The 23,948-nt window shown below is 36.8% G+C and overlaps 1 long non-coding RNA gene across 1 annotated transcript; it reads left to right on the forward strand.

Annotated features, from left to right (window-relative positions):
- Nucleotides 1-6,633: 6,633 nt before the first annotated feature.
- LOC116538552 lies at nt 6,634-22,632 on the forward strand. Its single transcript, XR_004263683.1, has 4 exons — nt 6,634-6,646; nt 14,792-14,800; nt 19,301-19,304; nt 22,508-22,632. It is a non-coding gene; the product is annotated as an uncharacterized LOC116538552 (long non-coding RNA).
- Nucleotides 22,633-23,948: the final 1,316 nt, after the last annotated feature.

Genomic DNA, 23,948 nt, shown 5'->3' on the forward strand with positions numbered 1-23,948 from the left:
TCCCTTTTATTTTAGTTGAATTACGAGAAGAAGACGAATTAGGGCTTCATTCCAAAAAATCAGCTTTCCAAAGTCAAATCCAATCAGACTTTCAAGGGTAAGGATGATTTCTGGCTTTACTAATAAATCCTATTATTATCAGAGTTTATCTGAATTTCTAAAATCCTACTGCGAAGCCAAGCAGCTTTACCATAACCTAATTTTCTTTGAAGCTATTTAAGTCTGTATGGCTTCTGGCTTCCACACAAAAGAACTCAAGTGTGCCATGCATTCAACCACTGTTAGGCATGTGCCTATGATGTGTAATACATGGTGCTAGTCACTGGGGTGTCAAGGACACGTAAGATAGTCTCTATAGGGCTCCCGTATTGATGGTGGAGACACATGTTAACAGATAAATGACAAACGACTTATTAAGCAGTGACTCTAACTGAGCTATAAACCAAGTCGAATGAGAGATGACAGGACGGAGGATGTGTACGTGCCACGGAGACTCGGGAATTGGAGCAGGTTTCTGAAGGCTCCAGGTGAGTTTGCTAGGTGAAGAATGTGAGGAAAAGAATTCCCGATGCATGGAACACTATGAAAAAAGGGACAGGAGTGGAAAGGGCATGGGTGGCCTGTGGAAGGTGGGGGAGGAGGCTGTTGTGGGAACCTGGGTGTCCTGATGAGGCTGGGAGAGAAGGGCAAAGGCCAAGTGTGAAGGGCCTCAGATCCCAGCGAAGAAGTCTGAATTCTGTCTGTGTTAGCTAGGTTTTTGTTTTTGTTTGTATGATGCTTTGACACTTTGAGGCTGACCCATGAAAGACTATCCCTTCCAGGACTAGTGAATTGCTGGAGACAGTAAGCTACTTGTCTGTGAGCATGCCTTTGACTCTATACCCACACGTCCTTCCTTTTATCAGGATTCTATAGTTTAGGACACTACATCAATGCCTCAAATCACCCCAGAGCCAAGCACTGGACAACCCAATACTGCCCCTATAGGCCAGAGCCTGCCCAAATTATTCAAATTATTTAATCCTAAACCTGTTGACCCTGCCTTACCCATTCCTTGCTGTGAAAACCACAATAAAGGCTCCTGCCTGTGTTTTTCCATGTTCCTTCTGCCTCCTGGCCTGCCCTGGGGCTTTTCTGTGTGGCCAGGCATGGCATGGCATGCTCCCTCATCTTGGGATCTGTGAGTAACAAACTATCTTTTCAATGAGAGTCATTTCTTTGATATCTGTTAGCTTTCCAAAGTCACATTTGAATAAAAACAAAATCCAAGGTTATATTTTAAAACAGTGTCCTGACAGCAAAAGTAGTACAATAGAGGCATTAAAATAAGTGTAGCTTATCATTTCTTTTGCAAGTAGATAACTTGAATAACACCAAGAGAATCAACTAGAGTGAAGGAAGACTCAGGCAGGATAATCAGTAGAAGGTAGTTGTAACTGTCAAAAAGGACATAATGAGGGTTGAAGGGAGCATTGGCGAGGCTGGAAAAGCTTCTGAATATAATTACTGTCATTGCTTTGAATTTGGTATTCTTATATCTTATTTTCCTCGTTAATCTGTCTTCTTACTTTCACATCAGCTGTCTTTTCTTTGTATTAAAAGACAAACTTCTGAAAAGATTACTATCTCTTCTAACTTTCTTTTTCTAGCTGTGTATGGGTTGGGATGTCAGGTACTCAAGTTTCCAAAAAGAGTGTCTAAGAAAGAGTGAATGGAATTTTTGAGTGAAGGTTTTACTATAAACAAATAACTCTCCTATACAGAAAATCCATGAGCTAAAGTATATGGAAGCTCCAGGATCCTGTTTGATCTTCAGAGATTTATGCTTGAGCTAAATTCTAGGTCTCTTTGTTCTGAATATTTCACAGAGACATATCTCCTGCATAAGTTGGAAGATGGAGAAATGTGGGAAAGTTAGAAATATTATACAGAGGAAACTTGTCAGGATTTCTTTATTCCTGGTCACAGAACAGCTTGCCAACTTCATGTTCTATTCTATTCTAAAGACTTCTCAGTTCCTGTGAAACCACACGGAATGATCCTCCAGGTGCAGTGCAAGACCTAAATTAAGAACCTACCAACAGAAGCCCAAGCATAATGACAGATATTAGCCATGGACAAAAATAGGAGCCTACTTGCTGAGACCAAAGGCATGCTGGCAGGGGTTTTCAGTAGAGAACAGGAGAATAATGGTAGATGGAGAGGTTACAGAGGCATGTATTTGAGTGAGAGCTGACCTTCCAGACACAAACCCAATACCTCAGCTTACAGATTTATACCTATATGGCTGTACCTCAGTTTTTCTGGGTAAGTTTAGAGTTGAAAGAACAATTGTGTTGTGATGTCAGAAGAAGCTAGGATGCTTAGGGACTTGAGGTCCCATTTTTCTTTTTTTTTTTTCCCATTTATTTATTTTATTGCATTTTAGGTTTTGGGGTACATGTGAAGAACATGCAAGATTGTTACATAGGTACACACGTGGCCGTGTGATTTGCTGCCTTCCTCCCCATCACCTACCTCTGGCATCTCTCCCCTTGCTATCTCTCCCCAGCCCCCCACCCCCCACCGTCCCTCCTCTATTTCCCCCCAACTGAACCCAGTGTGTAGTGCTCCCTTCCCTGTGTCCATGTGTTCTCATTGTTCAACACCCGCCTATGAGTGAGAACATGCGGTGTTTGATCTTCTGCTCTTCTGTCAGTTTGCTGAGAATGATGGTTTCCAGGTTCATCCATGTCCCTACAAAGGACACAAACTCATCGTTTTTCCCATTTTTCATGTGGATTGACTTCAATGTGAATGTATCGGGGACACTGAGGTAGGAGGGTCCTCCTAGTGGTAAGGGAGTGTACTGAATCCCATGGGAGGCATGCTATCAGAGAAGACCAGAAGGTCTGCACAAAGAGTCATTTTCAAAACCTAGATGACAGCTTGATAGGTGCAGCGAACCCCAGGGCCCGTGTATACCTATGTAAGAAATCTGCACGTTCTGCACACGTATCCCAGAACTTAATTCAGAATAAAGAGGAAATCAAGATGAGAAATAGCCAATAACAAGATGGAGATCTGTATACAGCATAGAGCCAATTGATAATGGAAACAATTAGCTTTGAGGTGGATATACGGAAGAATGAAAAGGGTTATGATAAGAGGTGAAGCATAGGTTGGTTGGAGTAGATGAGGAGTCAGTGTGTAACCAAAGGGTACATCTATACGTTAACCTTTTAATGATGATAAGGAATGTTACCATTTATTAAGTCCTACTTTGAAAGATTTAGCTTCAGACCTTTTATATGTATTATGTTTAATTCTGAAAACAATCATTATCCCCTTTCCAACAGAAGGGGGTACTGAATAGCCCCAGTTGGACTGATAGGTGAAGGCATGGGAAGGTAAGGTTTCAGGGAACACTGTTCCGTAGCTTTGCCTCTGACTTCCATGGGTTTTATGTGATGCTATCTTGCACTTCGGGAATGAATATGGCTCCTCAAAGATACTACATTGGTCTGAAATGAAGGAAACCAGTAGCAAAATAACCCCTGGGCACTTTTGGAAGAACATGCAGGTTTGTTGGAGAGATTAGACTTCCCACCTTAAAAAAATTATAAAACAGTAAAAAAGGCAGCACATAATCAAACATATGACTAGGGAGTTAGGAAAGGGTCAGATAAAATTTAGATGAAGTTGGGGGGACTGAATATAAAGCAGGAAGAACTTAAATTGGGTCATAAAAAAAAGTGCGGTTGGCTCTGGGATACAGAGAGGTGATTGTGGAGGCAGAGGCAGGGCCTTTCTATTACAAGGAAGAAAGCGTATCTCTAAGGGACAGGAAGATTTTTCTCCTCTCTGTGCAAAATTGCTTCTGCATGCTTCCTTTCTAACCATCACTGTAATTCATCCTTTCTAACCATCATTGTAATTCATCACCCACCCCCAATACACAGAAGGAGGTGTAGGTGGGGTGGTCAAAGTTCCAGAGCTTGTGTTGGACAACATTTCACCCACATGGCAAGGCTAACTGTGTCTTGGAAGGCAGAGGTATTCTACTATCTCCTTCTTCACCCTCCTCTGCTTCACTTCCTCATTCAACAAGTTGTGTGGAATGATGGACTTGCAGCCATCCTTAGAAAAGTCTCTCTGTCTCCAACTCCTTACTTATGGCTGGCTACATGGTGGAGAGAACCAGACTTACATATGTTGATGTGCAGGATTGGAGTGCAGGGCCAGAGGCAGACAGAAGGGGAAAGAGAGTTGTTAGTCACAAACGTTGTGTTTGAATTCCACCCTCATGAATCTCTGCAGTAGAGTTCCCTGGCAGTGCTATGACCTCCACAATAGAAATCATTGCTCTGACATCTGATTTCTTCTTTTTGTGCTGCACTCCACCACTGACAGTTCAGTCTATTGGCCACACCTGGTCTACAAACGTGAACAGCAGCAGAACCTGTGTAATGCTTACCTAATAGCATGCATTCCGCATTTTTATTTTCCAACGGGACACAGAGTATATACAGAGAGCTATCCTCCACCTTGAATCCACATGCTTCCAGGAAGAGGAGCCTTGTCTTTGTCCAGGGAATGAACACTGATTGGTACAGCCTGGAATGGCTACGCAGTGTTTCTCAAACTGTGGTCCCATTAGCATCACCTGGGGAACAGAAACCCTGGAGCAGGGCCCTGCAATCCAGGCTTGAATGAGTCCTCGAGGTGATTCTGATACATGTTAAAGATTGAGAACTGCCAGTCTAAACTGATGATGTCCCGTTATTCTCACAAGTGATTAAATGAAGTCACTGATTCTTTTCAACTGGGACAAGGATTTTGTACCTCCTCTCTGCCACTTGCACTCCCTGGGGACATTTAGAAATATCTGGAGACTTTCGATTCTCATACCTGGAATATAGTGGATAGAGGCTGAGGATGCTGCAAAATGTCCTACAATTCACAGAGTGGTTCCCCAGAACACAGAATATCTACCCCAAACTGGTGATAATGCAGAGGTTAAGACTCTAGTTTTACCATACGAATGTGAAACTCTTCTAGGATAAGACATGAGAGGAAATCTGCTGTTTCTTGGTTAAAAATGTGATGAAACTCTCTTTTCTTCAGGGCATTGCCTAGATTTATGGCAGTCTGTGACTGGCAGGTGCTGGCCAGAAGACAGGCTTCCTGGGAGGAGTGGACTGGAAATAGGCAGGCTGCTGAACTCAGCAGCGTTGTGGAGCTTCTGGAGTATGCTTCCTGTAGCCACCCTTCCTCTTGCCCTGAGACATGATGCCTTTCTCTGCTATTTAAGTTTAGTTGGGTTTTTTGGACTGTAATAGACAAAAGCATCCAATTTGAAAATAAAGATGGGACAAGGAGAATAGAGGGAAAAGGTGACCAGGCTGAAAGAAAGCAGGCACAAAGAGGAAGAGTGGAAAGGAGCAATGACGTCCTCCTCCACCCGCTCTCCACTCATCTAGCCACTGCCCTCTGCTGACTTCCATGTTGAAACAGTTCTGGCTCCAGTTTTCCAATTGTGATTCCGATAATGTCTAATTATTTACAGCCTGCCACACCCCTTGAGGTGACCACATTCCTCATTCCCTACTTTAGGACATATTGGGCCTGTGTGCGAGTTTCTTGTATTTCACACTTCACTCATTTCATTGGATTCAGTTTTGTTTTTTGTTTGTTTTACCTGCATATTCTTAAATAATCCTTTGGTGGGGATGTGTAGCTGGTTAATTTTCTGGGGTCCTGTCTGCCTGGAAATGATTTTAATTTTGTGCTTATACTTGGATGCTCATTTGCCTGGGTAAGGACTTCTGTAGTTAAAGTGACGTTCTCTCCAAATTTTGGCAATATATTCCCACTGTCTTCTCGTTGTAAGAGGCGCTAAAGAGAAGTCCTACATTAATGTGATTTTGTTTATTTTTCAGATTAGATATTTTGTTCCTTGATGATAACTTTTCAAAAAGTTAACTTTATCCTTCTATTCAAGAATAAACAAGAATATCTTAATTAAATATTTTAAAGTTTTTAAATGCAAGTATATTTGGTAAGTAAAATTATATATGTTTAAGGTGTATTTTTATGATTTGAAATACATATACATTGTGAAATGCTCACCACAAACATGCTAACTAATCAACATTTCAATCACCTCCGATAGTTACCATTTTCTTCTTTTCTTTTGATGAGAACACTTAAGATCTCCCTTCTTAGCAGACTTCAAGTAAACAATACAATGGTTAACTATAGCCACATTGTGGAGTGGGAGGTGGGGGAAAGTTAGCCAAGGGCTACGAAGTTTCAGCTATTCAAAAGAAGGATATATTTATACACAGTTCTTTAAAAAATTCATTCTTCTTAGTGCATAACGGCCATTGTTAGCTCCAAAACTCATGATCCGTCATATTACAGGCAACTTATTTTCTTTTAAAACTTATTTCTCTTTTTCTCTTTTTTTTTTTTTTTTTGGAGACAGGGTCTTGCCCTGTCTCCCAGGCTGGACTGCAATGGTGCGATCTTGGCTCACTGAACCTCCGCCCCCTGGGTTCAACCAATTCTCCTGCCTCAGCCTCCCGAGTAGCTGGGATTACAGGTGCTCACTACCATGCCCAGCATTCTTTTTGCATTTTTAGTAGAGACAGGGTTTCATCATGTTGGCCAGGCTGGTCTCGAACTCCTGACCTCGTGATCTGCCTGCCTCGGCCTCCCAAAGTGCTGGGATTACAGGTGTGAGTCACTGAACTTGGCCCCTGTCTCTATTTTTATGTCATATAACTTTTGATCCCCTGGAATGGTCTGTACATCTTTCAGCTTTTTATCTTACATATTCTATAGTTTTGCATTGGTGTTGCATATTATGAGAAAATGCCTAAGTTTTCTCTCTTAGGTCACCAATTTAGTTTTCTTTGTGTCTAATTTATTGTTCAGATATTTGGTTTTTTTTTAAACCACTTACTTGGCAAAAATACTTTATATTCATTTGTTGTTTACTATTTATTTTTACAGCTACTGCTTATTTTAAAGTTGAAACAGGCTTTATTTTGTCTCCAGCCCTGATCCATTTTTTTAAACGTCCATCTATCTCCTGAATAATTACTATTTTTGCTGCTGGGCCAATTCTCAGCTTTATCCCTTGGCCAGTGGTTCTTTCTCAATATGACCTCCTTGGGCCCACAGCACCAGTCTCAGCTGGGACTCTGAGAGAAATGCAAATTTCCCCTACCTATGGAATTAGGGTCTCTGGCACAGGATCCAGCAATTTGTGTTCTAACCATCTCGCTGGGTGATTCTGATGCAGGCTGAATGTTGAGCGGCACTGAATTTGGCTGTTCAATTCCAAGGTTGTAAATAACACTCAGCTGTTTGGCCCCAGTGTGGCCATTCCGCATGTTTCTGGCTAGCAGAGTTTCACGCTTTTACAGTCCATGCCACGGTAGTTGTTAGGTGTCTTCATTATAAATTCTTTTTACAATGCTTACTTTACTCACATGCGATGAAATTTGGTTGTCTTTTTATGACTGTAAATTGGTAAAGACAGCTGGCCCTGGTTATCTTTGGAGCTGTGTAGGCCTGTTTCCCCACAGCTGGCTGTGGTTCTTCACAAGGGATTGAGTCATGTGGACAAGGAGGATTCCCTTCAGGTTGTGCAGACCCGGAGCAGGCAGCTTGGGACAGGCTGTGTGGGAAAGGCATACACTCTTGAATGTAATTCCGCCTGAGCAGGACAGTTTTTCTTGGTTTCTCTTTACCAAAACTCTGCTTCTATCTCAAACCTTAAGTCTTGTCCAGCAGGGCAACCCATTTTCTTTTCTAAAACTATAGTTTTTTGGCCTAAAGGCAAAGACTGCTGTCTTCCCTTGCTTATGAGGTCAGACTGGCTGAGCTCCTTCTGATGCAGATCCTAAGTGCTGTGACTGCCAAATCCTAATAGCCCTTTAAAACAGACTGCATTTTAGTCTGCCTTGGCAAGTAGAGTTGAGCCCAAGTTTCTGCACCTTAAGCAGCCCCTCAGGTGATGCAAATGCTGCCGCTCCAGGAAGCCCATATTAACTCATTAACTCCAAGCACTGCACCAGGGTCCCCTTGTTCTTTGAATATTCTAGGCTTCTTTCTTCTCTGGTTCTGCTCCTAACATCCGAACATGCAGTTCTGATGTATGATTTTGAACATCTGTGTATGATTTGCCCTTGAGTTTCTTCTATTCCTATCACCTAATGACTTTATCTTTCTCACTTTAGTTGCTCCACAGCATCCAATATGCGGCGAGGACAAAATTTTTGTTTATCCAGTACTGTTTTTAAGCTAGTATTAAGAGGATCGTTTGGATAGGAAATAAAATAGAATCAGGTGTTAGATGCAATTAATTTTGAATTCTGTATAAATATTGCCTTTCCAGCCCCTCCTCGCCTCATGGACTTGAGACACAATATTATCTTGCTGCAAGGCATGTTCTAGTCTTCTAGAGAATTCGTTTCGTGATCTACCTCAATTATGCTGCCTTTTGGCATATTGGGTAACCCTCCTTGTTTCTTCAGCTTTCGGGCTTTATAATATTGAGCCAGTCCTCAGGATCTCCCAACATCTTCCTCTGACCCCTTAAATAGTTTGCCACTTCTCACAGTACTAATCCAGAGAAAGATCATCAAATTGAGTCCAGACACCATGGTGGTAATGGCTGAACACTGTCCATATTGCACAGAGCCTGCGTCCTGTGATAGGTCCTTGCTACATCTATTGTTTACCTCCTAAGAGGAGCCTTTCCTCGAAGGGCAGCAGTCAAAGTTACAGTTTGATGAAGCTAATGGAGAACAAGCAGCTCCCTTCTTCACACCGGAGCTACTTTTGACATTTTCTTTCTTGAAGATGCCTTGCTTTATGAATACATACATGTGAATCTTTAAAAAAAATAAAAGTCTGAAGGCTGGTGGTATAAAATTAGCAAGGCTCGAGGCTGAGAGTCAAGATAGAATTTTTAAAGCTTCTTAGGCTGGAATCTCAGCCAGCAGCAAATCCCCTGGAGGAAGGACTTCATCTTCATCTCCAAGCCACATCTAATTGCCTCTTTGTCATCCTCTGATTAAAACCGGCAGCAATTGGACCATCTAGGTGCTCTGTATATAACAAGGTTTAGAAACTGGCTTTGGCAGAGCAGTGTGGTTTTTCAAAGGCTAATAAGGTTGAACTTGGCATCGTCTATCACTAATCTATGGCTTGATTCTTGGCTCTTGTTTCATGTTCTGCCACATTAAATTTACTGCTCTCATGCTCCAGATAACACTGATGATGCAAAAAGTCAGTGAGGCCATGGGGGCTGGGGGTGCAGGGAGACTGTGGTTAATAAATGCGATTCTAGCAGTCTGCTGTGTACCTGACCTTTATCTTTCAAATATCCTGTGTAAATCCAGACCAGTCAATGAACCCAAATAGATTGCTGTGTTAGGGGAGACAATGAAATTAGGTGAGCAAATTCCAATACAAGGAAAAATGAACGTGGTAGCTCAGTTCATACCATCCTTTTCTGTAGTTTGTCTTAAGCGGCTTCCTTGGGTGGTATTGAGTGACTAGGACTGGTTGCTAATGAGAATAGATGGCTCATTTTATAATGGGCTAAGATGATGGATACTAGATCTCAAAGGCTGTTTTCAGAAGAAAGGAGATAGTGTTATGACACTATCATAACATCAAATTATGTTACAGGTATCTTTTCTCTAGAATGGGACAATGAAACAAATCCCTCCTGTGTACCATGCCTCATATAGCTCATCAAGAAAAGTTTAAGACCCTGGTAACTTCTCTTTTGTAAGAGAAATCATTTAGTTCACCCCTCCTATCACATTTACACTTTTGCTTGTCCTTGTCTGTTTCCCCCAGGGCCTTTCCTTCCAAGTCCAAACTTATGCTTTCCTGTATAGTTTTTGACTTAGCTTTCTATTCCAATATTAGCACCCCCTGTGTACTTACTGAAGATTACAGATTTTACCCTAGATTGTAGAAAAACCATCCCTTACTGAGCTCATCTCCCTTTAATTTAGATAGGCATGAGGGGAAAGCGAAGAAGAGTGTTTCTTATGAGTCTGCCCTTCTTTACATCTGTGTCCAGTGGCATCTATTCATAGCCTATTAAAACATTCTTTCATTTATAAGTGAGAACATGCTGTGTTTGGTTTTCTGTTCCTGTGTTAGTTTTTTGAGGATAATGGCTTCCAGATTCATCCATGTCCCTGCAAAGGACATAATCTTGTTTCTTTTTATGGCTATATAGTATTCCATGGTATATATGAACCACATTTTCTTTATACAGTCTATCATTGATGGACATTTGGGTTGATTCTATGTCTTTGCTATTGTGAATAGTGCTGCAATGAACATACGTGTGCATGTGTCTTTGTAATAGAAAGCGCTAGGAAAAATAGCTAATGCATGCTGGCTTAATACCTTGGCAATGGGTTGATAGGTGCAGCAAACCACCATGGCACCTGTTTACCTATGTAACAAGCCTGTACATTCTACACATGTACCCTGGAACTTAAAATACCAATTAAAATTAATTTTAAAACATGTTCTCAGATGATTATTTTATACAATGTTATAGACCTTCATTAATTAAGGCAGTACTTGCTACTGTGGACGATAAATCCCTAAATCTCAGTGACTTAACACAATAGTTTTCCTTTGCATAAAGTAGAAATGACAGTGGTAGGAAAGAAAGGAAGCACCTCACAGTTGCAGAGGATACAGACTGACAGATGCCCTGCAACTGTGACATGTGGCTCCTAGGACTGTTTTGGGGTTTCATAGGTGCCCGTAGAAAAGGGGAAGACAGAGAACAGCACTCTGTGGGAGGGTTTAACATGCAGACCTGGAAGGACAGATGAAATCATCTAACTTCACGTAAAGCCAGGGATTTAGCATAACTGTGTACTCAGGAAGAATGAGAAACTGCTCAGTGAGCAGGAAGCCAGTTGTGGGCGCATTTCTACTCAAGGAAAAGAGTCCTGGACTAGACGTCAGAAGGATGTGTTCCATGTAATTCAGGCTCTGACACTAACTTAATACATGGTTGTCTTCATTTGATTAACCTGTTATAATTTGGCCTTGATTTTCATACTAATCATAGAGTCTGGACTCTAAGAAAATCTGTAGTGCTAGTAAGTGATACATTTATATTAATAGTCAAAGAAAGAAAGGCAGATATATGTCTATAGCCCACTGATTTTTGGCTGTTGCTGGTTATTATATTTTTCCTATATCTTAAAGTTGATTCTCAATGATAATTTATACTTTCCCAAAGTATTTCAAATTCCTATATATGGATTGTGCACGTCTATATCATTGGAGTTCTGCTTAGTTTGAATGTGGTTTTAGTTTTTCTCAATTTATTCATCTGTTTTTTTCCTAGCCTGGCTGCTCTAAAGCAACATAGTCATAAAAACCAAGAATGAGCTCCTTAATTTAAGGATTCTGTAATCTGAAGCAAGGAAAATAGATAGTTACTAATTTGAATGATTTATAACTGGGAAGGGCATGTTTTCTTCCAAACTGCTATCTCCTGCATCATCAAATGCATATTCTTCTTGCAAAATTTAATTGGCAAAATGTAGCCACGATTCCTTCACTTTTCAATACTCATTAACACCAGCAATTTATATAATGCACCCATCACTTGACTATAATTGTTCTCATTTCTACTCCTCTGCCATGAATTTTCAGGTCCGTGAAAGTGATTCTCCAAATATATATCCTGCCCAAATCACTCTCATGAATTGTTAAATATCCAATTACTTGTAATTATTTTCAAGTGGATATCTCACAAACACTTCACATTCAATATACTAACCATTGGCATTACTTTGCACATTAATTAATTCTAGAATCCTCAGCATAGTTTTCTGCTTTGGCCCCTGAAGGAGGAATCAGGATCAGGTTTATTCTTTGCCATGAAAAAGCTAGAAAGTTTTGAAATGGCACATAATTGCCCAGAAGGGAGAAAAACCAATGGGTCAGCTCTAAGAATACCCCAGCTTTATACTTGAAGGCTTTTCCTGGACCCCCACCAAGGGTGGCGCAACCTACACAGAATAAAAGAGTCTTGCTGAGTTGGATGGACAGAGAACAAAGTTCAGGGAGGCTGAGGTGGATGACATTTGTGGGACACATTACCAAAGAAAAGAAATATATACAGAAAGAGTTTCAGACGTTCTTGTGGGTGGTATTCTTTTATATTTGGCTAGATGCTAATCTCCACATGCAAATATAGAAATTCCATGAGATCAGCCAAAACAAACACCACAAAAATCTGGGGAGCTACAAAGTAAACAATTTCTAGAATTAATGTAGTCTTGGGGGATGTTTTAATTCTATATGACTAGAAGAGATAAACCACTTTGAAGACACTGAGCAATAAAGACAGATCACAAAATTATCACTTAATAATAAGGCTTAATTAATCTTAGAGTAAAGGCTATTGTTGACTTGCCTTTACAAAACCTATAAACAGGCACAGAATAGATTGACATGGTCAAAAGATCACTTTATTTCCTGGTAAAACAAACATAATCACCCTTTATAGTCATGCAGCTAATTCTGAACTCTCAACAACATAGCACTCACAATGTTCAGCATTTGTATTAATAAATACAAATATAGGCTGGGCACGGTGGCTCACATCTGTAATCCCAGCAGTCTGGGAGGCTGAGGTGGGTGGATCATGGGTCAAGAGATTGAGACCACGTGGCCAACATGGTGAAACCCCATCCCTACTAGGAATACAGAAATTAGCCGGGTGCAGTGGCAATTGCTTGTAGTCCTGGCTACTTGAGAGGCTGAGGCAGGAGAATCACTTGAACCTAGGAGGTGAAGGTTTCAGTAAGCCAAGATCGAGCCATTGCACTCCAGCCTGGCAACAGAATGAGACTCTGTCTATAATAAGTAAATAAATAAATAATTATTAAATATGCACAGATGTAGCAAATTTTGGATAACTAGGTGAAAACTTAGTTACTAGAAAAAGATCTAGAAACAGCAGATAGTATTATATCATCAGATGAAGAGCTTAACTCATTATGCCTAGTGTTCCATTATTGGAACGCTAAGCATGTGAGAATTATTCATATTTTACTGCTCAAGGTCATTGCCAAGGTCTAATTTTTCAATTCCAAAAATTGCAACTTCCAGCATAACTGGGTTAAAAGAGCTCTTATAAATATTAATGTGCTATGGATCTTAAAGCAGGCATGAACATAATAAGAAAAGAGACAACCAGAAATACAAAAGAAAATATATTTTTTTCTGAAATCTAAAGTACAACTGAGGGATAAACTATATTCAATGTTACAAGTGAAAATGCCTGTGAAAGCAATATACTTTACTGTAAAATGAAGCAGAGTGGAGAAATAATAAAAATAATTTAAAAAACCTTTGTAACTTATGGAATAATATCAAAGAACCTAGAATTTGTGTAATTGAGGCCTGAGAAGAAGAGCATGTGGGAGTGAGAATAAGTATTTAAAGACATAACAACGAAAAATTTGTTCCAACTTGATGAAAACTAAAAGCCTACAGAAAAGCTTGACAAACAACCGACATAAATGCAAAGTAGTCCACACCGAGGCACACAATAATTAACTTACTAAAAATCCATTATAAAGAGAAAATCTTACGTATCCAAAGAAAGAAGATATATAGTTAGAGAGGAATAAAAATAAACACAATTGTAGATTTCTCAGAAATTATGCAATCTAGAAGATGATGGAAACATGCCCTTGAAGTATGGAAAAATTTTAAATATCATTTAATATTCTCCATTTAGTAACCATATTGTCCAAAAATAAAGGCAAATAAAATATATTTTTATATGAAGAAAAATTTTCAATTCTGAAGACCTTTTTAATTTTTTTTAATTTAAAATTTTTATAGTTTTACGGGTACATGTGGTTTTTGGTTACATGGAAGGATTGTACAGTGGTGAAGTCAGAAATTGTAGTGCATTCATCACTCAAATATTGTACGTCGTACCCAATAAGTAGTTTTCAACCCTTAATTCCCTCCCACATGCTCTCTTTCAGAGTTTCCAATGTTCATTACACTGCTCTGCATGCCTTTTTGTGCCTGTAGCTTAGCTCCCACTTGAAAGTGAGAATATGTGGTATTTGGTTTTTGACTAATTCATTACTTCACTTAGAATAATGGCCTGCAGTTCCATCTAAGTTTCTGAAAAAGACATTATTTCACCATTTTTTATGGCTGAGTAGTATTCCATGGTGTGTGTGTGTACACCATATTTTCCATTAAAAAAAAACTTTTATTTTAGGTTTAGGGGTACACGTGCAGGTTTGCTATATAAGCAAATTGTGTGTTGTAAGGGCTTGGTGTACAGATTATTTCATCATCCAGATAATAAGCACAGTGCTCCATAGCTAATTTTTTCTAATCCTCACCCTCCTCCAACTCTCTACTCTCAAGTAGGCATTGGTGTTTTCTTTCTTCTTTGTGTCCATAAGTACTTGATGTTCAGCTTCTACTTGTAAGTGAGAATATGTGGTATTTGGTTCTCTGCCCGTGTGTTAGTTTGCTTATAATGGTCTCCAGTTCCATCCATGTTGCTGCAAAGAATATAATCTTGTTGTTTTTTATGGCTGCATAGTATTTCATAGTGTGTAGGGATCACGTTTTCTTTGTTCAATTTACCATTGATGAGAATTTAGGTTGATTTCATGACTTTGCTACTGTGAATAGCAAAAGAAAGGAAAAAAGAAGGAGAGAGAAAAAAGAGAGAAAGGGAGAAAAGAAGGAAAAGAAGGAAGGAATGGTGGAAGGAAGAAAGAGAAAAATAAAATGTAGTTAATAAGTGAGTAGTAGAGTTAAAGAGATTTTTTAAAAACTTTATCTATCTATCTATCTATCTATCTATCTATCAATCATCTGTCTATCCTTCTGTTTATTTGTTTAGAGACAGGGTTTTGCTCTGGTGCCCAGGCTGGAGTGTAGATCATAGCTCATTACAGCTCATTCTTGGGTTCAAGAGATCCTCCTGTCTCAGACTCCCAAGTAGCTAGTACTACACCCAGCATGCCTGACTAATTTTTAAAGTTTTTATAGAGACAGTGTCACACTATGTTGGTTGGGCTGGTCTCAAGCTTCTGGCATCAAGTGATTTTTCCACCTCAGTCCCTCAAACCACTGGCATTACAGGTTTAAGCCACTGTGTCCAGACTCAAATAATTTAAAGAGGGTACGGAAGGGGGGAAAATAAACATACAAATAACATATGGACCAAAGAGAAAACAAATAGCAGAAAAATTTAAACTGAGTTAAATTATTATGTGTAATTTTGTGGTATGTATATACATATATATGTGTGTGTATAATTTTGTGGCATATTTATACATTTTTAGATGTAGCAAATTTTATATAATTTAATGAAATCTAATTATACTAAATGCAAATGATTTAATCACTTCAGCTAAAAGGCAAAAATTGGCAGACTGCATAAAAGTGGCCCAATTCTATGCTGTGTACAGAATACACATTTTATATTATTTTATTATGAATTGACAAATTACAGTTGTATATATTTGTGACATTTTATATTATTTTATTATGAATTGACAAATTACAGTTGTATATATTTGTGGAGGACAAAGTGATGTCATAATTTATGTATATAATGCAGAATAAGTAAGTCAAACTAATTAACGTATTATTACCTCAAATAATTATCATTTTTTGCAGATATAACATTTTAAGTTTACTCCTTTAGCCAGTTTGAAATGCAGAATATGCTATTATTTACCATATTTACCATGCCATGCAATAAATACTTTTTAAAAAATTAAACGTATTTCTCCTGTCTGAGACTTTGTACACTTTTTTTTTTTAAGATAGAATCTTGCTCTGTCGCCCAGGCTAGAGTTCAATGGTGAAATCTGGGCTCACTGCAAATTCTGCCTCCCCAGTTCAATGGATTCCTACCTTAGTCTCCTAAGTAGCTGGGATTACAGGCATGCACCACTATGCCCAGTTAATTTTGTATTTTTAATAGAGACAGTGTTTCTCTATGTTGGTCAGGCTGGTCTCGAACTCATGACCTCAGGTGATCCACCTGCCTCAGCCCCTCAAAGTGCTGGGATTACAGGCATGAGCCCCTGCACCCTGCCAGACTTTGTACACTTTGAACATTATCTCTTAATTCCTCCAGACATCCAGCCTCTAGTAACCACCATTCAACACCCTGCTTCTATGAATTTGATTGTTTTGTATTCCATGTCAACAGGTGGAATGGAATAGAGAGCCTAGAAATAAACCTATGAATGTGTGGTCAGTTGGTTTTTGACACAGGGTCCTAGAATACACAACAGAAAAAGGACAATATCTTCACTAAATGGTGTTAGGAAAGCAAGATATCCAGATGCAGAAGAAAAAAAATTGGACCTTATCTCACACCATATACAAAAGTCATCTCAAAATAAATTCAATACTTAAGCCTAAGGCCTGAAACCATGAAACTTCTTTAAAAAGTGAAGAAAAACTACTTGAAATTGGTATGAACAATTATTGTATAGATTTGACTCCCAAAGTACAGGCAATAAAAGCAAAAACAGCCAAACGGGATTACATCTAAACAAAAAGCTTCTGCACAACAAGGGAAAAGTTAACACAGTGAAAAGACCACCTAAAACTTGAAACAAAATATTTGCAAGCCATGTATCTGATAAGAAAATATCCAAAATGTTTAAGGAACTCAAGCAACTCTAAAAATAAAACAAATAATCTCATCAAAAATGAGCAGGGGAACCAAATAGAAATTTCTCAAAAGAATACATACAAATGGCCAACGAATACATAAAAAAGTAAACATCACCAATCATCCAATCATCAGGGAAGCACAAATTAAAACCACAAGGAGATAGCATCACATACCTGTTAGAATAGTTATTATCGAAAAGATAAAAGATAGCTGTTGGTAAGAATGTGGAAAAAAGGGCACCCTTGCACTCTGTTGAGAGGAAGGCAAATTTGTGCAGCCATTATAAAAAACTGTATGGAGGTTTCTCAGTGTAAGGGTTATTGACGCGTTTAAAATGAGGAAACTGAGGCCAGTATAAGAAAATTAAATGCCAATTTATTTAGCTCCCAGGCGAGGTTCCATGGTCCCGGGTAAAGGGGCCAGGGAAGTCGCACCAACTTCCTGGGGTGTGGGGTTTTTATGGCTAGGAGCGAGCAACAGCTGAGTGCTCTGATTGACTCCAGGAGAGTTGCTGACGAAGCAACTGGCCTTACACTCAGAAAACTAAAAATAGAATTTGGAGGGCACAAAGCATCCAAGCCATGTTACTACCTAACTTCAAATTTGTACCCTTTTTCTTCTCCCCATTTCTTCTCTTCTACCTGACCCAGTAATCATCATTCTACCCTCTACTTTTATTTATTCAACTTGTTTTTAGATTCTATGCATAAATGAGATTACATAGCATTTTTTCTCTCTGGGTCTGGCTCATTTCAATTAACATAAGGTTCTCCATGTTTATCCATGTTGTTGCAAATTATAGTATTTCCTTCTCTTTAAGGCTCAATACTATTTCAATTATATTTCATGTATGATATATATGCATGCCACATGCACCATACAATTTGTTTTTTCATTCATCTGTTGATGGACACTTAGTTTGTTTTCATATCTTGATTATTGTCAGTAATGCTGCAATGAACATTAGAAAGCACATATCTCTACAAGGTGCTGATTTTACTGCCGTTGGATATAATGTCAACAGAGTGTTTTGCTAGATCATATTGGTAGTTCTATTCATAATTAAAAAAAATCCTTTACACTATTTTCTATAATGGATGTACTAATTTAACAAAGGCTTTTAAATAATTTTTAAATAATGGTTAATGAGATAAAAGAGAGCATAGAATATTAAACTGAATCATGATAAAACTAATACATACATTAAAAACTAATAAAATACATGAACAAAATTAGGATGTCAACAAAGAAATACAGATTCTAAAAATAACTAAATAGGAATTTTAGAGCTGAAAAACACAATAACAAAAATGAAAAATTTCCTAGAGGAGTTCAAAAACAGCCTTGAATAGGTTGAAGAAAGAATTAGGAAACTTGAAGACAGGCCATTCAAAATTAGTAATTTTTGGGGGGAGGGATTGAAAGGAAAAAAGAAGGAATAAAAAAGAATAAAACATAGCCTAAGAGTCTTGTGGGACACTATGAAAGAACTAACATGTGCCTGATGAATATCTGAGAAAGATAAGAAAGAGAAGGAGCGTAAAGAATATTAGAAAAAAACTGGCCAGGCATGGTGGCTCACACCAGTAATTCCAGCATGTTGGGAGACTGAGGTGGGCAGATTACCTGAAGTTAGGAGTTCGAGACCAGCCTGGCCAACATGGAGAAACCCCATCCTACTAAAACTACAAAAATTAGTCTAGTATGGTAGTGTGCACCTGTAATCTCAACCACTCAGGAAGCTGAGGCAGGAGAATCACTTGAACCTGGGAGGAGGAGATCGGCAGTGAGCCGAGATCGTGGTGCTGCACTCCAGCTTGGGTGACAGAGTGAGACTCTATCTCAAAAAAAAAAGATAAAATTTTTGTATATTTGGTGAAAAATAGGAATTTAAACATTCGAGAATCTCAATGAACTCCAAACATATACTCAGAGATATCCACATGAAGACATATTGTAATCCAATTCTTAAAAGCAAAAAACAAAGGATATGAAAATCAGAGAGAAACAACTTCTTATTTATAAGCAATTCTCAATAAGATTTATAACAAATTTAAAAATATATGGATGTCAGAAGACAGTAGAATAACTTATTCTATTGCTGAAAAAAAAAAAAAAAACCAAAAAACCAACAACAATTAAACAAGATTTATATACCTGGCAAAAATATCCTTCAAAATGATAGAGAAATTAAGTCATTTTTTGAAAAACAAAATTTGAGGAAATTCAATTGCATGGTTACTAGAATTGCCATTCAAGAAATACTAGAGGGAACCTTTCATGTTGAAATGCAAGGAAATTAGATAGTAACTGAAAACTGTGTAAAGGAATAAAAATCTTCAATAAGGTAAACTACAAGCAAAAGCAAGTATTATTGTATATTTGTTTATTTTGCATTTTATTCCCAACAGGATTTTTTTAAATGCACCAATTATACGTATAAGTTTTTGGGCACACAATGTATTAAGATGTAATTTGTGACAACACCATCATAAAGAATGGAAATATTTAGGAAAAGAGATTTTTGTTTGTTTGTTTGTTAGTTTTTTAATGCTTTTAAAGTTAAGTGGATATTAATTCAAAATAGATTGATTTAAATTTAGAATGTTAAATGTAATCCTATGATAGCTACAAAAACCCTAAAAAGTATATCAGAAAGGAAATGAGAAGATAATCAGAATGATTAACTGTGAAAAATCAACTAAACAGGAAAAAGAAGTAATTAAGGAAATTAGGGACAAAACATATAGGACATAAATAAAATAAACAGCTAAATGACAGCAGTAGATTCTTCCTCAACAGTAATTACTTTAGATGTTAATAGATTAACATCTCCAATCCAAAGACAAAGATTGTCAGATTGGATAGAAACACATGATCCAACTGTATGCTATGTATAAGAAATTCTTTTAGATACAAAGACACAAAGTGATAAAAAGCAAAAGGATGAAAAAATTTTCATGTAAATATTAAATAAAAGAAACCATGGGTCACTTTATTAATATAAGACAAGATAGATCTTAAATACAAAGCTTTTATAAGAGACAGGAGTGTAGTATATCGATTATATGGTCAATCTATTAAGAAGTTATAGCAATTTTAAACATATCTGCATGAAACAAGAAAGCTTCAAAATACATGTGCAAATATGGACAGAATTGAAAGAAGAAATAGTTTTATTATAATAATAGTTGGAGATGTCAATATCCCACTTTCAAAGATTGATAGAACAACTAGACAGAAGATTAATAGAGAAATAGGGGAAGTAAACACCACTAAAAATGAACTATATTTAACAGGTATTTGTAACATACCCCACACAACAACAGCAGAATACATATTTCTCTGAAGTGCACATGGAACTTTGTCTAGTATAGACTATATGATACACCCCAAAACAAGTCTCAATACATTAAAAAAACTAAAATTTTACAAAGCATCTTTTAAAAATCATTTCTTTAAAGTTTTAATTATACATGATAATTGCACACATTTGTGGGGTGCAATGTGATGTTTCAATACATATGTATGTTATACAATAGTCAAATCAGGATAATTAGAATATTCTTCACCTGAAACTATTATATCTTTGTAGTCAGGATGTTTGAAATTCTCTCTTTTAGTTATTCTAAAATGTACAGTATACGTCATTATCCATAGTCACCCTACTGTGCAATAGGACACCAGGACTGATTTCTCCTAGTTAATTGTAACTGTGTACCCATTGATCAATTTCTTTTCATTCCCCCTTCCCCAGTCTCTGTTAAAGATTGTTCTATTCTCTGCTTTTATGAGATTAACTTTTTAGAGTTCACATATGAGTGAGATCATACGATATTTGCCTTTCTGACTCTGTCTTATTTTACTTTACACAATGTCTTCCAGATTTATTTATGTTGCAAATAACAGGATTTTATTTTTTATTTTTTTGTATGGCTGACTGGTATCCCATTGTGTATATATATCACATTTTTAAAATCTATTTATCTACTAATGGATATGTAGGCTGATTCCATAGATTGGCTATTGTGAATAGTCTGGAATAAAGATGAGACTACAGCTATCTTTTTGACAAACTGATTTCATTTTCTTTGGATATAGATGCAGTAGTAAGATTGCTGGATCATACGGTAGTTTGATTTTTAGCTTTTTGAGTAACCTCTATACTGCTTTCCAGAGTGGCTATGCTAATTTACACTCCCACTGACATTGTGTTAAGGGTTTCCTTTTCTCCACTTCCTTGCCAACATTTATTTTGTCTTTTTACTAGTGTCATTTTAACTGGAGTAAGGTGATATGTTATTATGATTTTGATATGCATTTCTGAAATGATTAGTGATATTGAGCAATTTTCATATATTAGTTGACCATTTGCATGTCTTTTTGAGAAATGTCTGTTAAGGACTGTTGTCCATTTTTAAATAGGATTATTTGGGTTAAATTTTTTCTTTTTTTGCTTTTGAGTTGTTTGAGTTCCTTATATATTTTGAATATCATCCCCTTGTCAGACGTATGGTTTGCAAATATATTCTCCTATTTTGTAGGTTGTCTCTTCATGTTGTTGCGTGTTTCCTTTGAAGTGCAGAAGACTTGCATTTTGATGTAATCCCATTGTCTACTTGTCATTTTTTGCCTATGCTTTTGAAGTCTTATTAAAATGATCTTTGTCCATTCCAATGTTATGAAGCATTTCACCTGTTTTCTTCTAGTAGTTTCAGGTTTTACATTTAAGTCTTTAATCCAACTTCAGTTAAATTTTGTGTATGGTAAAAGATAGGGTCAGGCTTTATTCTTCTGCATGTGGACATCCACTTTTCCCACCACCATTTATTGAAGAGATTGTCCTTTCCTCATTGTGTGTTCTTGGTACCTTTGTCAAAAATTAGTTGGCTGTAGGCATGTGGATTTATTTCTGGGTTCTTTGTTTTGTTTCATTGGTTTATGTGTCTGTTTTAATGTCAATATTATAGTGTGTTATTTACTAGAGCTTTGTAGTATATTTGAAGTCACATAGTGTAATGCCTCTATTTTGCTTTTTGCTCAAGATTGCTTTATTTATTCAGGATTTTTGTAATTCCATGCAAATTTTAGGATTAAAAAGTCACTGGTATTTTGATAGATATTTCATCACATCTGTAGATAACTTGGGGTAATGTGGACATTTCAACAATATTAATTCTTTAAATCTATATACATCAGATATATTTTTACTTATTTGCATCCTCTTCCATTTCTTTCATCAATGTTTTGTCGTTTTTTAGTGTAGTTTCTTTACACCTTAATGGTAAAATTATTCCTAGGTACTTTATAGTTTTTTAGCTATTATAAACAAAATTTTTTTAAAATTATTTTTTAGATAGTTCACTATACATATATACAAGTACTACTGATTTTATATGTTGATTTTATATCCTTCAACTTTACAAATTTAATTTATTAGTACTAACTTTTTTTTTGTGAACTTCTTAGGGCTTTATACATATATAATCATTTCATCTGTTATCAGAACAATTTGACTTTTTTCTCTCCAATTTGGATATCTTTTATTTTTTTCTCTTCCTTACGGGAACTTCCAGTAATATGTTTAAAAGAAGCAGTGAAAGTGGGCATATTGTCTTGTTTCAGATCTTAGAGGAAAAGTTTTCAACTTGTCCCCATTGAGAATGATATTAGCTTTAGGATTTTTATATACGGTTTTAATTGTATTGAGGTACATACATTCTATATATAATTTTTTGAGTTTTTTAAAAATTATAAAGGGATGTTGAGTTTTGCCAAATGCTTTTTCTGCATCTATTGAATTGATTATATGGATTTTGTTCTTCATTATGTTATGGAATGTTTCACATGTATTGATTTGCATATGTTGAACCATCCTTTCATTCCTGGAATAAATTCCATTTGAACATAATGGATAGCTTTTTAATATGCTGTTGAGTTTTATTTGTTAGTATTTGGTTGAGGATTTTTTAAATCTATGTTCATCAGGGATATATTGACCTGTAGTTTTTCTCTTTTGGTGTGTTCTTGTGTGGTTTTGGAATCAAGGTAATGCTGGATTTGTAGAAAGAGTTTGAAAACATTCCATCCTTTTCAATTTTCTTGAAGACATTGAAGTAACTGGTATTAGTTTTTCTGTTTTTCTTTAAATGTTTAGTAGAAGTCAATAGTGAAGCCATCAGGTCCTCTGCTTTTCTTTGATGGGAGATGTTAAATTACTGATTCAATTTCCTCATTGTTTACTAGTCTGTTCAGTTTCCTTATTATTCAATATCTGATGGTTGTATATGTCTAGAAATTAATTTATTATTTCTTCATTATTCAATTTGTTGGCATATACGTGATCCTAGTACTCTCTTTTGATCCATTGTAGTTCTGTGGTATCAGTTCTTTTTTTGTATCTGATTTATTTGAGTCTTTTTTTTTTTTTCCTCTTAGTCTAGCTAGAGGTTTGCCAATTTTATTTATCTTTTCAAAAATTCACTCTTCATTGATCTTTTGCATTTTTTTAGTCTCAATTTCATTTATTTCTGCCCTGATTACTATTATTTCTTTCTATTACTTTTGGGTTTAGTTTGTTTTTGTTTTGCTATTTCCTTGAGATGGATCATTAGGTTTGATTCATCTTTTTTTTGAAGTCTTTTTTTTTTTTTTTGATGTAGGCATTGATTGCTGTAGGTATACTTTGTTTCACAGCACTTTGCTTTATTGTACTTCACAGATATTTACAATCGAAACTCTTTAGTATTTCTGCATTGAGTAAGTCTAATGGCACAATTTTTCCAATAGGAAGTGCTCATTTCATATTTTTGTGTCACATTAATAATTCCCACAACATTGAAAATCATTATTATTTTTATATCTGTCATGGTGATCTGTGATCAGTGATCTTTAATGCTACTATTGAGTTATTTTGGAACCCAAACTGCAGTCCTGTGAGATGGCAAACTTAATTGATCAAGTTGTTTGTGTTCCAATTGATCCATTCAGTGGCTTGTCTCTCTTCTCCTCCCTTCTCCTCAAACCTCCCTACTCCCTGAAACAGAACAATATTGAAATTAGGACAATTACAACCCTACAATGGCCTTTAAGTGTTCAAATGAAAGAAAAATATATCTATCTCTTACTTTGAATCAAAAGATGGAAATGATTAAGCTCAGTGAAGAAATAATGTCAAACATTGATACAAGTAAAAAAAACTAGGTCTCTT

This window comes from Sapajus apella, unplaced genomic scaffold, assembly GCF_009761245.1.
Source record: "Sapajus apella isolate SASKATOON/1434 unplaced genomic scaffold, GSC_monkey_1.0 scaffold120, whole genome shotgun sequence".
NCBI classification, from domain to species: Eukaryota; Metazoa; Chordata; class Mammalia; order Primates; family Cebidae; genus Sapajus; species Sapajus apella.